This window comes from Scyliorhinus torazame, chromosome 27 (assembly GCF_047496885.1).
Source record: "Scyliorhinus torazame isolate Kashiwa2021f chromosome 27, sScyTor2.1, whole genome shotgun sequence".
NCBI lineage: Eukaryota > Metazoa > Chordata > Chondrichthyes > Carcharhiniformes > Scyliorhinidae > Scyliorhinus > Scyliorhinus torazame.
The window spans coordinates 3,682,438-3,699,491 of record NC_092733.1 but is presented as its reverse complement, the minus strand read 5'-3'; the positions used below and the strand labels follow the sequence as shown (position 1 = coordinate 3,699,491).

Here is a 17,054-nt window from a genome sequence, read left to right as displayed (position 1 = left end):
AGAATAATCCTGTACCCCCCCCAGACAGACTCAGTAATAACCCAGTGCACCCCCCCCCCAGACAGACTCATTAATAACCCTGTACCCCTCCAGACAGATACAGGAATAATCCTGTTCCCCCCCCACCCAGACAGACACGGCAAAACCCTGTACCACCCCCCAGACTCAACAGTAACCCTGTACCCCCTCCCCCCCAGACAGACTCAGTAATAACCCTGTACCCGCCCCCCCAGACAGCCTCAGTAATAACCCTGTCCCCCCAGACAGACTCAAGAATAATCCTGTACCCCCCCAGACAGACTCAGTAATAACCCTGTAGCCCCCAGACAGACTCAGTAATAACCCTGTACCCGCCCCGCCCCAGACAGACTCAGTAATAACCCTGTACACCCCCAGACAGACTGAGTAATAAGCCTGTACCCCCCAGACAGACTCAGTAATAACCCTGTACCCCCCCAGACAGACTGAGTAATAAGCCTGTACCCCCCAGACAGACTCAGTAATAACCCTGTACCCCCCAGCCAGACTCAGTAATAACCCTGTACCCCCCAGACAGACTCAGTAATAACCCTGTACCCCCCAGACAGACTCAGTAACAACCCTGTACCCCCCCAGACAGACTGAGTAATAAGCCTGTACCCCCCAGACAGACTCAGTAATAACCCTGTACCCCCCAGACAGACGCAGTGATAACCCTGTACCCCCCAGACAGACTCAGTAATAACCCTGTACCCCCCCAGACAGACTCAGTAATAAGCCTGTACCCCCCCAGACAGACTCAGTAATAACCCTGTACCCCCCCAAACAGACTCAGTAATAACCCTGTACACCCCCAGACAGACTGAGTAATAAGTCTGTACCCCTCAGACGGACTCAGTAATAACCCTGTACCCCCCCAGACAGACTCAGTAATAACCCTGTACCCCCCAAACAGACTCATTAATAACCCTGTACCCCCCAGACAGACTGAGTAATAACCCTGTACACTCCCAGACAGACTCAGTGATGACCCTGTCCCCCCAGACAGACTCAGGAATAAGCCTGTACCCCCCAGACAGACTCAGTAATAACCCTGTACCCCTCCAAACAGACTCATTAATAACCCTGTACCCCCCAAACAGACTCAGTAATAACCCTGTACCCCCCCCCAGACAGAGTAATAACCCTGTACCCCCCCAGACAGAGTAGAGTAATAACCCTGTACCCCCCAGACAGACGCAGTGATAACCCTGTACCCCCCCAGACAGACTCAGTAATAACCCTGTACCCCCCAGACAGACTCAGTAATAACCCTGTACCCCCCCAGACAGACTCAAGAATAACCTGTACCCCCCCCAGACAGACTCAGTAATAACCCAGTGCACCCCCCCCCAGACAGACTCATTAATAACCCTGTACCCCTCCAGACAGACACAGGAATAATCCTGTACCCCCCCCACCCAGACAGACACGGCAAAACCCTGTACCACCCCCCAGACTCAACAGTAACCCTGTACCCCCTCCCCCCCAGACAGACTCAGTAATAACCCTGTACCCGCCCCCCCAGACAGCCTCAGTAATAAGCCTGTCCCCCCCAGACAGACTCAAGAATAATCCTGTACCCCCCCAGACAGACTCAGTAATAACCCTGTACCCCCCAGACAGACTCAGTAATAACCCTGTACCCGCCCCGCCCCAGACAGACTCAGTAATAACCCTGTACACCCCCAGACAGACTCAGTAATAAGCCTGTACCCCCCAGACAGACTCAGTAACAACCCTGTACCCCCCCTCCAGACAGACTCAGTAATAACCCTGTACCCCCCAGACAGACTCAGTAACAACCCTGTACCCCCCAGACAGACTGAGTAATAAGCCTGTACCCCCCAGACAGACTCAGTAATAACCTGTACCCCCCAGACAGACTCAGTAATAACCCTGTACCCCCCAGACAGACTCAGTAATAACCCTGTACCCCCCCAGACAGACTGAGTAATAAGCCTGTACCCCCCAGACAGACTCAGTAATAAGCCTGTACCCCCCCAGACAGACTGAGTAATAACCCTGTACCCCCCCAGACAGAGTAGAGTAATAACCCTGTACCCCCCAGACAGACGCAGTGATAACCCTGTACCCCCCAGACAGACTCAGTAATAACCCTGTACCCCCCAGACAGACTCAGTAATAACCCTGTACCCCCCCAGACAGACTCAGTAATAACCCTGTACCCCCCCAGACAGACGCAGTGATAACCCTGTACCCCCCAGACAGACTCAGTAATAACCCTGTACCCCCCCAGACAGACTCAGGAATAATCCTGTAGCCCCCCCCCCAGACAGACTCAGTAATAACCCAGTGCACACCCCCCCCAGACAGACTCATTAATAACCCTGTACCCCTCCAGACAGACACAGGAATAATCCTGTACGCCCCCCCCCCACCCAGACAGACACGGCAATAACCCTGTACCACCCCCCAGACTCAACAGTAACCCTGTACCCCCTCCCCCCCAGACAGACTCAGTAATAACCCTGTACCCGCCCCCCCCAGACAGTCTCAGTAAGAACCCTGTCCCCCCCAGACAGACTCAGGAATAATCCTGTACCCCCCCCCAGACAGACTCAGTAATAACCCTGTACCCCCCCAGACAGACTCAGTAATAACCCTGTACCCGCCCCGCCCCAGACAGACTCAGTAATAACCCTGTACACCCCCAGACAGACTGAGTAATAAGCCTGTACCCCCCAGACAGACTCAGTAACAACCCTGTACCCCCCCAGACAGACTCAGTAATAACCCTGTACCCCCCAAACAGACTCAGTAACAACCCTGTACCCCCCAGACAGACTGAGTAATAAGCCTGTACCCCCCAGACAGACTCAGTAATAACCCTGTACCCCCCAGACAGACTCAGTAATAACCCTGTACCCCCCAGACAGACTCAGTAATAACCCTGTACCCCCCCCCAGACAGACTCAGTAATAACCCTGTACCCCCCCAGACAGACTCAGTAATAACCCTGTACCCCCCAGACAGACTCAGTAATAAGCCTGTACCCCCCAGACAGACTCAGTAATAATCCTGTACCCCCCCAGACAGACTCAGTAATAACCCTGTACCCCCCAGACAGACTCAGTAATAACCCTGTACCCCCCCCCCAGACAGACTCAGTAATAACCCTGTACCCCCCCAGACAGACTCAGTAATAACCCTGTACCCCCCAGATAGACTCAGTGATAACCCTGTACCCCCCAGACAGACTCAGTAATAACCCTGTACCCCCCAGACAGACTCAGTGATAACCCTGTCCTTCCCCCTATCCCAGCCCGGGTCAGGCTCACTCCACAGGAATCAGGAGCAAATCCCGGACACCCGGAGCTGCTAATGTGAAGCAGACTGTGAGCCCCGGCTGGGGGAGAGGCTGGGAGCCCCGGCTGGGGGAGAGACTGGGAGTCCCGGCTGGGGGAGAGACTGGGAGCCCCGGCTGGGGGAGAGACTGGGAGTCCCGGCTGGGGGAGAGACTGGGAGTCCCGGCTGGGGGAGAGACTGGGAGTCCCGGCTGGGGGAGAGACTGGGAGCCCCGGCTGGGGGAGAGACTGGGAGTCCCGGCTGGGGGAGAGACTGGGAGTCCCGGCTGGGGGAGAGACTGGGAGCCCCGGCTGGGGGAGAGACTGTGAGCCCCGGCTGGGGGAGAGACTGGGAGCCCCGGCTGGGGGAGAGACTGGGAGTCCCGGCTGGGGGAGAGACTGGGAGTCCCGGCTGGGGGAGAGACTGGGAGTCCCGGCTGGGGGAGAGACTGGGAGTCCCGGCTGGGGGAGAGACGGGGAGTCCCGGCTGGGGGAGAGACTGGGAGTCCCGGCTGGGGGAGAGACTGGGCAAGTTCCCCAGCTCAGTGAGTGACAGTCTGGCTGTCAGACAGGAGGCACTGACACTGCAGGGAGCTGGAGGGAGGGAGGGAGAGTGGGCGGTGAGTGGAGTGTGCTGAGCAGTGAGGAGCTGGATGTGAGCACAGTGTGAGGAGAGCTCTGCATTGCTAACGGTAAGAAACTGCTCCTTATTTATTCTCCCGCTTTTCCCCAGTTGATTGTAAATAACCGGCTCTGTGTTCCCCTCATCCCGCGGCGGGGGGGTTATATTCCTGGTTATTTTAACTGAGAGCCGGGTTTAAGTAAAATAGGGTCGGATAAATAATAAACAGCTGGATTGCATGGCGATGTGACATTTACAAAACAAACACCAGAGTTTGCAGCCCCGGCCATTGAGTTGAGACTCAGTCTCTGCTCCTTCACTCTGTCTCTGTCCCTGCCTTTCTCAGCTGCCAGCTTCTCCTGGGTCCGGCTCTTCCATTTCTTTGTTCATTTCCACCGGATTGTGTCACTTTGTAACTGGGCTGTGCTGCCCCCAGGGAGGGGGGGGGGGGGGGTTAAAATAAATGGCCACATCAGACTGAATGAACAAGGAATCTGGATGAGGATTAGCAAAGGGGCCAATGAAAGGGTGGATTGTGGCAGGAGTTAGTCCAGACAAGAGATGCACATTGAGCGGTAACTCCTCCCCAAACTCAGAGATCTCTCCTGAAATCTCTCTGACATTCAGACACTCCTTCAAATCTGCACTTTCACAAATCTTTTGGTCAACTGTCCTGATATCGTTCGAACAAATTCATTGATAATGCCAACGGATGCCTTGTCACATCAAAAGTGCTAGATAAACGTCAGTTGTTGCTGAACATTTTACTTTCTACATGAGGTGAGTCGCTCGAGTTCAAGAGTGTCAGCAACTCAGGCACAGTAACAGCTGAACTTTAGGGTAACCCCATTTAACAATGATGTGGAGATGCCGGCGTTGGACTGGGGTGAGCACAGTAAGAAGTCTTACAACACCAGGTTAAAGTCCAACAGGTTTGTTTCGATGTCACTAGCTTTCGGAGCGCTGCTCCTTAGGTAAATGAAGAGGTCTGTTCCAGAAACACATATATAGACAAATTCAAAGATGCGAAACAATGCTTGGAATGCGACCATTAGCAGGTGATTAAATCTTTACAGATCCAGAGATGGGGTAACCCCAGGTTAAAGAGGTGTGAATTGTCTCAAGCCAGGACAGTTGGTAGGATTTCGCAGGCCAGATGGTGGGGGATGAATGTAATGCGACATGAATCCCAGGTCCCGGTTGAGGCCGCACTCATGTGTGCGGAACTTGGCTATAAGTTTCTGCTCGGCGATTCTGCGTTGTCGCGCGTCCTGAAGGCCGCCTTGGAGAACGCTTACCCGGAGATCAGAGGCTGAATGCCCTTGACTGCTGAAGTGTTCCCCGACTGGAAGGGAACATTCCTGCCTGGTGATTGTTGCGCGATGTCCGTTCATTCATTGTCGCAGCGTCTGCATGGTCTCGCCAATGTACCACGCTTCGGGAAATCCTTTCCTGCAGCGTATTAGGTAGACAACGTTGGCCGAGTCGCACGAGTATGTACCGCGTACCTGGTGGATGGTGATCTCACGTGTAATAGTGGTATCCATGTCGATGATCTGGCACATCTTGCAGAGATTGCCATGGCAGGGTTGTGTGGTGTCGTGGTCACTGTTCTGAAGACTGGGTAGTTTGCTGCAAACAATGGTTTGTTTGAGGTTGCGCGGTTGTTTGAAGGCAAGTAGTGGGGGTGTGGGGATGACCTTGGCAAGATGTTCATCCTCATCGATGACGTGTTGAAGGCTGTGAAGAAGATGTCGTAGTTTCTCCGTGCCGGGAAAGTACTGGACGACGAAGGGTATTCTGTCGGTTGTGTCCCATGTTTGTCTTCTGAGGAGGTCGGTGCAGTTTTTTGCTGTGGCACGTTGGAACTGTCGATCGATGAGTCGAGCGCCATATCCCGTTCATACGAGGGCAGGGAATCAACAACCTGCTCAAAAATATAGTAAGAAGTCTTACGACACCAGGTTAAAGTCCAACAGGTTTGTTTGAAATCACTAGCTTTCGGAGCGCAGCTCCTTCCTCAGGTGAATGAAGAGGTATGTTCCAGAAACATATATATAGACAAAGTCAAAGATGCAAGACGATACCTTGAATGCGAGCATTTGCAGGTAATTAAGTCTTTACAGAACCAGAGATAGGGGTAACCCCAGGTTAAAGAGGTGTGAATTGTCTCAACCCAGGGCAGTTGATAGGATTTTGCAAACCCAGGCCAGATGGTGGTGGTGGTGGGGGGGGCGGGGCGGGGGGGGGGGTGGGGTGGAATGTAATGTGACATGAATCCCAGGTCCCGGTTGAGGCCGCACTCATGTGTGCTGAACTTGGCTATAGATTCTGCGTTGTCGTGCGTCCTGAAGGCAGTTTACCCGGAGATCAGAGGCTGAATGCCCATGACTGCTGAAGTGTTCCCCGACTGGAAGGGAACATTCCTGACTGGCGATTGTTGCACGATGTCCGTTCATCTGTTGTCACAGCGTCTGCATGGTCTCGCACACACTCGCACACAGGTACCACACTTCGGGACATCCTTTCCTGCAGCGTATGAGGTAGACAACGTTGGCCGAGTTGCACGAGTATGTACCATGGCAGGGTTGTGTGGTGTCATGGTCGCTGATCTGAAGGCTGGTAGTTTGCTGCAAACAATGGTTTGTTTGAGGTTGCACGGTTGTTTGAAGGCAAGTAGTGGGGGTGTGGAAATGACCTTGGCAAGATATAGTTTGAGGAGTCTTTTGAAGGTGGTGAGAGATGTGCTGAAATGGGCAGCCAATTGGAGAAAAGGGGGGTTAATTCTTGATGGGACTGCACTGATGATGGAGCGAGGAAGACACAGGATGCCAGGGGTGGTGAAAAATAGATTGGCGACTGGCGCAGTCTGGAGGATAGAGAGAAAGCCAGGGAGGGAATTAAACCATCGTGTTGTAGCAATGTGGCCGAAAGAGGTGTCAGCACGAAAACAAATTTTGTAAAAAGATGTGGAAAAATTCAGGTACACACCGTCAACACTGCTCCCATTCAGGTACACACCCTCAACACTGCTCCCATTCAGGTACACACCGTCAACACTGCTCCCATTCAGGTACACACCCTCAACACTGCTCCCATTCAGGTACACACCCTCAACACTGCTCCCATTCAGGTACACACCCTCAACACTGCTCCCATTCAGGTACACACCCTCAACACTGCTCCCATTCAGGTACACACCCTCAACACTGCTCCCATTCAGGTACACACCCTCAACACTGCTCCCATTCAGGTACACACCCTCAACACTGCTCCCATTCAGGTACACACCCTCAACACTGCTCCCATTCAGGTACACACCCTCAACACTGCTCCCATTCAGGTACACACCCTCAACACTGTTCCCATTCAGGTACACACCCTCAACACTGCTCCCATTCAGGTACACACCCTCAACACTGCTCCCATTCAGGTACACACCCTCAACACTGCTCCCATTCAGGTACACACCGTCAACACTGTTCCCATTCAAGTACACACCCTCAACACTGCTCCCATTCAGGTACACACCCTCAACACTGCTGCCATTCAGGTACACACCGTCAACACTGCTCCCATTCAGGTACACACCGTCAACACTGTTCCCATTCAGGTACACACCCTCAACACTGTTCCCATTCAGGTACACACCGTCAACACTGTTCCCATTCAAGTACACACCCTCAACACTGCTCCCATTCAGGTACACACCGTCAACACTGTTCCCATTCAAGTACACACCCTCAACACTGCTCCCATTCAGGTACACACCCTCAACACTGCTCCCATTCAGGTACACACCGTCAACACTGCTCCCATTCAGGTACACACCGTCAACACTGCTCCCATTCAGGTACACACCCTCAACACTGCTCCCATTCAGGTACACACCCTCAACACTGCTCCCATTCAGGTACACACCCTCAACACTGCTCCCATTCAGGTACACACCCTCAACACTGCTCCCATTCAGGTACACACCCTCAACACTGCTCCCATTCAGGTACACACCCTCAACACTGCTCCCATTCAGGTACACACCCTCAACACTGTTCCCATTCAGGTACACACCCTCAACACTGCTCCCATTCAGGTACACACCCTCAACACTGCTCCCATTCAGGTACACACCCTCAACACTGCTCCCATTCAGGTACACACCCTCAACACTGTTCCCATTCAGGTACACACCCTCAACACTGCTCCCATTCAGGTACACACCCTCAACACTGTTCCCATTCAGGTACACACCCTCAACACTGCTCCCATTCAGGTACACACCCTCAACACTGCTCCCATTCAGGTACACACCCTCAACACTGCTCCCATTCAGGTACACACCCTCAACACTGCTGCCATTCAGGTACACACCGTCAACACTGTTCCCATTCAGGTACACACCCTCAACACTGCTCCCATTCAGGTACACACCCTCAACACTGCTCCCATTCAGGTACACACCCTCAACACTGCTCCCATTCAGGTACACACCCTCAACACTGCTCCCATTCAGGTACACACCCTCAACACTGCTCCCATTCAGGTACACACCCTCAACACTGCTCCCATTCAGGTACACACCCTCAACACTGCTCCCATTCAGGTACACACCCTCAACACTGCTCCCATTCAGGTACACACCCTCAACACTGTTCCCATTCAGGTACACACCCTCAACACTGCTCCCATTCAGGTACACACCCTCAACACTGCTCCCATTCAGGTACACACCCTCAACACTGCTCCCATTCAGGTACACACCCTCAACACTGCTGCCATTCAGGTACACACCGTCAACACTGTTCCCATTCAGGTACACACCCTCAACACTGCTCCCATTCAGGTACACACCCTCAACACTGCTCCCATTCAGGTACACACCCTCAACACTGCTCCCATTCAGGTACACACCCTCAACACTGCTCCCATTCAGGTACACACCCTCAACACTGTTCCCATTCAGGTACACACCCTCAACACTGTTCCCATTCAGGTACACACCCTCAACACTGCTCCCATTCAGGTACACACCCTCAACACTGCTCCCATTCAGGTACACACCCTCAACACTGCTCCCATTCAGGTACACACCCTCAACACTGCTCCCATTCAGGTACACACCCTCAACACTGCTCCCATTCAGGTACACACCCTCAACACTGTTCCCATTCAGGTACACACCCTCAACACTGTTCCCATTCAGGTACACACCCTCAACACTGCTCCCATTCAGGTACACACCCTCAACACTGTTCCCATTCAGGTACACACCCTCAACACTGCTCCCATTCAGGTACACACCCTCAACACTGTTCCCATTCAGGTACACACCGTCAACACTGCTCCCATTCAGGTACACACCGTCAATACTGTTCCCATTCAGGTACACACCCTCAACACTGTTCCCATTCAGGTACACACCGTCAATACTGTTCCCATTCAGGTACACACCCTCAACACTGTTCCCATTCAGGTACACACCCTCAATACTGCTCCCATTCAGGTACACACCCTCAACACTGCTCCCATTCAGGTACACACCCTCAACACTGCTCCCATTCAGGTACACACCCTCAACACTGTTCCCATTCAAATACACACCCTCAACACTGCTCCCATTCAGGTACACACCGTCAACACTGTTCCCATTCAAGTACACACCCTCAACACTGCTGCCATTCAGGTACACACCCTCAACACTGCTCCCATTCAGGTACACACCCTCAACACTGTTCCCATTCAAGTACACACCCTCAACACTGCTGCCATTCAGGTACACACCCTCAACACTGTTCCCATTCAGGTACACACCGTCAACACTGTTCCCATTCAGGTACACACCCTCAACACTGCTGCCATTCAGGTACACATCCTCAACACTGTTCCCATTCAGGTACACACCCTCAACACTGCTCCCATTCAGGTACACACCCTCAACACTGTTCCCATTCAGGTACACACCCTCAACACTGCTGCCATTCAGGTACACACCGTCAACACTGCTCCCATTCAGGTACACACCCTCAACACTGTTCCCATTCAGGTACACACCCTCAACACTGCTGCCATTCAGGTACACACCGTCAACACTGCTCCCATTCAGGTACACACCCTCAACACTGCTCCCATTCAGGTACACACCCTCAACACTGCTCCCATTCAGGTACACACCCTCAACACTGCTCCCATTCAGGTACACACCCTCAACACAGTCGTTTGTGTGTGTGTTGTCCGGCGGGGGCTCAGAGAATACTGCCCTTCTGTCTGCTCTTGAGAAGGGCCGCGGCCTGATTTATCAGTCCTGACTGTATATACCCCACACACCTCACTGTACTTCTTGATATAACCCACACTCCTCACTGCAACACTCTGACATACTCCACACCCCTCACTGTAACACTCTGATATACCCCACTCTGTAACACTCTGATGTACCCCTCATTGTAACACTCTGATATACTCCTCACTGGACAACTCTGATATACCCCACACTGTAACACTCTGATATACCCGTCATTGTAACACTCTGATATATCCCACACCCCTCACTGTAACACTCTGATATATCCCGCACCCCTCACTGTAACACTCTGATATATCCCGCACCCCTCACTGTAACACTGATATATCCCACAGCCCTCACTGTAACTCTGATATATCCCACACCCCTCACTGTAACACTCTGATATATCCCGCACCCCTCACTGTAACACTCTGATATATCCCGCACCCCTCACTGTAACACTGATATATCCCACAGCCCTCACTGTAACACTGATATATCCCACACCCCTCACTGTAACACTCTGATATATCCCGCACCCCTCACTGTAACACTCTGATATATCCCGCACCCCTCACTGTAACACTCTGATATACCCCACACCCTCACTGTAACACTGATATATCCCGTAGCCCTCACTGTAACACTCTGATATACCCCACACCCCTCACTGTAACACTCTGATATATCCCACACCCCTCACTGTAACACTCTGATATACCCCACACCCCTCACTCTAACACTGATATATCCCACACCCCTCACTGTAACACTGATATATCCCGTAGCCCTCACTGTAACACTCTGATATACCCCACACCCCTCACTGTAACACTGATATATCCCACACCCCTCACTGTAACACTGATATATCCCGTAGCCCTCACTGTAACACTGATATATCCCACACCCCTCACTGTAACACTAATATATCCCACACCCCTCACTGTAACACTGATATATCCCACACCCCTCACTGTAACACTGATATATCCCACACCCCTCACTGTAACAGTCTGATATATCCCACACCCCTCACTGTAACACTAATATATCCCACACCCCTCACTGTAACACTGATATATCCCGTAGCCCTCACTGTAACACTAATATACCCCACACCCCTCACTGTAACAGTCTGATATATCCCACACCCCTCACTGTAACAGTCTGATATATCCCACACCCCTCACTGTAACATCTGATACTCCCCTTACTGTAAGACTCTCTTTGGGAACACCAGCACCTGGAAAATCTATAGCTGTCATTCATAATAGACTGGAAATTCAAAATCCGGTTAAATATAAATGATTTATTTTTTGAGGCATTCCATAGTTATTGTTGTGGAATGTCTCAGTATTACTCATGGAAAAGGATGTTGGAACTTTATTTCTGGCAATCTGTGGCCTAACAACAAATTATTATTGGTGCAAAGAACATACAGATCGATTGCTTTATTAATGATGGCGACTGGTTCTCGACTGAGACATGTTTCCCAAGGAGTCTGGCGCAGTTCTGGAGTTTGTTTTCAGCCTGTCTTTCACAACACAGCCCAGCAGATACCTAATACATCCACATTTGTTATTCATATTTACATAAGGGTTGAGGATCTGAATCCATTCAGTTTTGACCCCTATATCCTCTTGATGTGCCACGTAGCCCGTCAGAAATTGGCTAGCTGGAAGAAGACAAAGGGTGGTGGTTGATGGGAAATGTTCAGACTGGAGTCCAGTTACTAGTGGTGTACCACAAGGATCTGTTTTGGGGCCACAGCTGTTTGTCATTTTTATAAATGACCTGGAGGAGGGCGTAGAAGGATGGGTGAGTAAATTTGCAGATGACACTAAAGTCGGTGGAGTTGTGGACAGTGCGGAAGGATGTTACAAGTTACAGAGGGACATAGTTAAGCTGCAGCGCTGGGCTGAGAGGTGGCAAATGGAGTTTAATGCAGAAAAGTGTGAGGTGATTCATTTTGGAAGGAATAACAGGAAGACAGAGTACTGGGCTAATGGTAAGATTCTTGGCAGTGTGGATGACATCTCGGTGTCCATGTACACAGATCCCTGAAAGTTGCCACTCAGGTTGAGAGGGTTGTTAAGAAGGAGTACGGTGTGTTAGCTTTTATTGGTAGAGGGATTGAGTTTCGGAGCCATGAGGTCATGTTGCAGCTGTACAAAACTCTGGTGCGGCTGCATTTGGAGTATTGCGTGCAATTCTGGTCGCCGCATTATAGGAAGGATGTGGAAGCATTGGAAAGGGTGCAGAGGAGATTTACCAGAATGTTGCCTGGTATGGAGGGAAGATCTTATGAGGAAAGGCTGAGGGACTTGAGGCTGTTTTCGTTAGAGAGAAGAAGGTTAAGAGGTGACTTAATTGAGGCATACAAAGATCAGAGGATTGGATAGGGTGGACAGTGAGAGCCTTTTTCCTCGGATGGTGATGTCTAGCACGAGGGGACATAGCTTTAAATTGAGGGGAGATAGATATAGGACAGATGTCAGAGGTAGGTTCTTTACTCAGTAGTAAGGGCTTGGAATGCCCTGCCTGCAACAATAGTGGACTCGCCAACACTAAGGACATTCAAATGGTCATTGGATAGACATATGGACGATAAGGGAATAGTGTGGATGGGCTTTAGAGTGGTTTCACAGGTCGGTGCAACATCGAGGGCCGAAGGGCCTGTACTGCGCTGTAATGTTCTATGTTCTATGGGTGCTGCTCCTGGACTCTACCCTCAGCCTTCCCCAACCGAATGTCACAAAGAAATTGAGATCACACCTGCCACAATCTGCAGGCAATTTCAGCTTTACGGCCAATTGAGGTAGGTTACATTTAAAAAAAAAAAACGTTTCATGTCATTCATTTTACGCCAGGAACATGAGTCATTCTGCAGCAACCTTTAATCGTTCTGGTTTCTGGTCAGTGTGAAAGTGGAAGTTGTGAGAAGGCAGAATGTCTGGCTCCATGTCACAGGCTGTGTGTATTTATAAAACCCGAGCTAATGACAATCTGAACGCTCACTGCATGACTTTGTTTCCTTAAAAGCTCTGAGAACCGTGCGCATATGTGTAACCTTTATGGATGAGCCCATGTCGGGGTGGCACAGTGATGCAGTGGTTAGCACTGCTGCCTCACGGCGACGAGGACCCGGGTCTGATCCTGGCTCTGGGTCACTGTCCGTGTGGAGTTTGCACATTCTCCCCGTGTCTGCGTGGGTCTCACCCCCACAACCCAAAGATGTGCAGGGTCGGTGGATTGGCCACGCTAAATTGTCCCTTCATTGAAAAAAATAATAATTGGGTACACTTAAATTTATTGAACAAAAATGAATGTGCCCATGTCAGATGTATACATGTTTACACACATGGAAATTCAATGCATCTGGGACTGGCATAAACAAGCACTAGTGCAGTAGAATATACCAGAATGTTAGTGTTTAATAAATGTCCAGAAAGGGAGAAAATTGAAGTTTAATTCTAAATTATTCTCAGTAATAACATGAATTGCAGAGCTCCATTACCATAAATATAATCTGCAGGATCACTGACCATGGGCAGAAGATCTAACTCACTCCAACTGATCTGCTTAGAATGACATGGCACATCCCTGTATCCTATACAAAAGGCTCGGTGGTTGTCAAATCATCGGCTGTCCCTCGAATTGAGGGTGATGTCTATTCATCATTGCGTGTTTCTGCCGTGGGCACTACTGTGACTGAACAGACTCGATTCACAACCCACCGATCTTTGGACACATGGAGCACAACGTCGCACAAAGTATCTTTCTGCCTCGTCATTGAGGTGTTGCGGCTCAAAGCACGATGCAACTTGATGGACAAGTTGTTGCCATTCTGAATGATTGGTGCAAGCTCCCCCCAACAATGAGCGTCAATGCTGCCGAGCTTCAAGGAGATCTTCAATGTGTCTATGAATCATTTTCTTTCTCCTCCCCTGGAACACTGGCCCTTTGAGAGTTGAGAGAACAGGTCCTGGTTTGGGAGACAATTTTCTGCCATCCAGGCACAGTGTCCAGTCCATCATAGTTGATTTTCAAAGGGTATTTCCTGAATGCTGTGGAGCTGGCTTCAAGAAGGACATTAGCGTTTGTTCAATGGTCATCCCGTTGAATCTGGAGAATGTGGTGGAGGCATTACTGATGGACTTTCTCTTTAGTGAGGGTAAGTAACTGTCTGAACAAGCCTGGAAATAATTCCAGTCCCTTTACTTCAACCACATAATTGGCAATGTATTTCTACTGGGAAATGGTGTGTGAGCTCCAGGGGTCTGTCACACACTCTTGGTTTACTTTCCATGGGGACAGTAGTTGGGTCTCACTCCTGAGCAGCAACTATTAATGTTCCAGGTTTGGGCATGGAACTGAGCTTGCAGAGATGCCCTGGGAAGCTCACTCTTGCTCAGCATTGTCAACGCCAGGTCAGTGAGCACATAATCTAATGCTGACCTCTGCTGCTCCATTCAATTCCTGCTCCACGTTACGTTCCATGAGCATTTCTCTCTGTCAAAGCTCACGGTTTGCAAAAGTACCATTAATCTCACTCTCCTTATGTTTATTGCTTGGTCAGAGTCCTGGTTTGAGTTGATTGGTTAAATTGAGCAGTGCTGCCTTGTGTACACGTTTTCACATGGGTTAGTGGGGGTTAGTGGGGTGGGGGGGTTAGTGGAGGGGGCTCGGGGGGATTAATGGGGGGTGGGGTGGGGGGGTTAATGGGTGGGGGTGAGTGAAATGAGTAAGTTCTGACCCTGTATGAGTGGCTTTGTTTGAACAACGTCCTGTTCAGCTTCACTCTGTGACATCTTGCCTCAGTTACCTTCACCGTTGCACGTTGTCAATCCTGAATCAGCCAGGAATTGTGTTAGATTGAGTGCTGGAACAAGCGGCTCGTTGTGCTCTTGATGCAAATTATTGAAGGATCTGTCTGAGTGGATCTCCCAGGATGGAGAGGCTTTCACAACATTTTCTGCATCAGGCATCTACCATCTCTCTCAAAGAGGGAATAGTTTGTAAAACAAAACTCTGGCCAAGGTGTCTCTGTGAAAAAGCTGCTGAGAGTGAGATTATCTTGAGAATGAGTGGTTTGACAGTCAGTAATTTCCCCTCGGCCACTGAATGGTGTAACAGAGAGAGCAGCACCGCCTTCAATGAGAGAAGCTGCAATTTCAGAAGCTTCCTGTCTGAGGAGTCACTCAATACCACTTGTGTTCGGTGAGGAGCTCATGGGACACGCACAGCTTCCAGGGAGCAAAGGTTAAAAATGGTGTGGGTCAGAGAGGCGAGTGCCTCCCAGCCCCGTCCTCGAGCAGATGAAGCTCGATGATGTCAAATGCTGCCAGTTTGTGATGGGTTCCAGCCGGTCTTGCTGGCTCTGTAATCCTTTCATTCTCATCAGCACTGGGCGAAACCTAGAGGCAACTTACCAGCTGCATCTCACAGGGTGGGGATGATGGTGGGGTCGTGAGAGGGGGGGGGGTTGTACACTGACCATGCAGAGAGGCCATGATGTGGAGATGCCAGCGTTGGACTGGGGTGAGCACAGTACGAAGTCTTACATCACCAGGTTAAAGTTGGACTTTAACCTGGTGTTGTAAGACTTTGTACAATGCAGAGAGGGGGGGGTGAAGGGGGAGAGTGGTGTTTGTACACTGACAATGCAGAGAGGGGGGGTGAAGGGGGAGAGTGGGGTTTGTACACTGACAATGCAGAGAGGGGGAGTGAAGGGGGAGAGTGGTGTTTGTACACTGACAATGCAGAGAGGGGGGGTGAAGGGGGAGAGTGGGGTTTGTACACTAACAATGCAGAGAGGGGGGTGAAGGGGAGAGTGGGGTTTGAACACTGAAATGCAGAGAGGGGAATGAAGGGGAGAGTGGGGTTTGTACACTGTCTGTCTGACAATGCAGAGAGGGGGGGTGAGGGGGAGAGTGGGGTTTGACCATCCTCCAGGATGCATCTTAAAAGGAGGCACAGAAAAGTGAATGTGGGTCACAGAAAGAGTCCGTGACACAACTCTGAATACCCTCAGACCCTGCAGCACACCCTGATCAAAGGGAGAATCCTTCGATGCAGTGACAGCCCCATCACTAATGCAAATAAATTCTGCAAACACTGCCTCGGTTCAGACAATGTGTGTAACAGTGAGTGATAGAATCGGCCTAAACTCTGCCATGCAATCAACACTTAGGAAGGATAGGAATTTGAGCAGAAGTCAGCAATTCAGCCCCTCGAGCTGCTCTGCCATTCAATCAGATCATGGCTGATCTCTTCCTGGTCTGAAATCCCTCTCCATGCCTGCCCCCCATGTCCATGCCTGCTCCCCATGTCCCCTCTTCGTCAGATTGTGACTGCAGCACAGACTGGTTCTTCATGGTGCAATGGGAGAGATTAATCCCAGTACACATGTCCACAGCAGACCCCCTCAGCATCCTGTGGAAGGGGCAGACTGTTCAATCTTTCTCAGAGGAGTGACTGAATTGATAGGCGTTCAGGCAACCTCGCCGTCGCAGATCCTGCCAATGGGCCTCGCTGTAACCTATCCCTCTTCTCCTTGGGTGTTGCTGCCCTGTTCAGCTCCTTGACCTGAATTCCCATGGCAGAAGCAGCAGAAACCCCCACCTCCGAACGCTGGCCTTCTCCCAGGATAGCACAGAGATGGGGAGTGTAGGAAAGCGAATGCTGAGATAGGGATGGTCTGTGCTGAGGAGTCTGATTGTAGGATATGAATATGAAGCAGCTGCTGATAGATGAATCACCTGACTGTACTTCCCTTTGTTGCTGTTAAGCCATTGGCAGACAGCAGCCCACACTAATA

General features: G+C 50.8%; 1 protein-coding gene across 5 annotated transcripts in view; it reads left to right on the top strand.

The window, feature by feature from the left end:
- Positions 1–17,054, top strand: part of LOC140403137 (sphingosine 1-phosphate receptor 2-like) — a 158,109-nt gene that overhangs the window by 72,185 nt on the left and 68,870 nt on the right. The window contains exon 1 of one of the 5 annotated variants that reach the window (XM_072490795.1): positions 3,814–4,018. The exons of 3 other annotated variants lie outside the window; for them this stretch is intronic. The gene's annotated coding sequence lies outside the window, so the exon portion shown is untranslated. Of the gene's footprint in view, positions 1–3,813; positions 4,019–4,570; positions 4,729–17,054 lie in introns of those variants that run through there. One more of the 5 variants, XM_072490797.1, reaches the window with a different exon arrangement.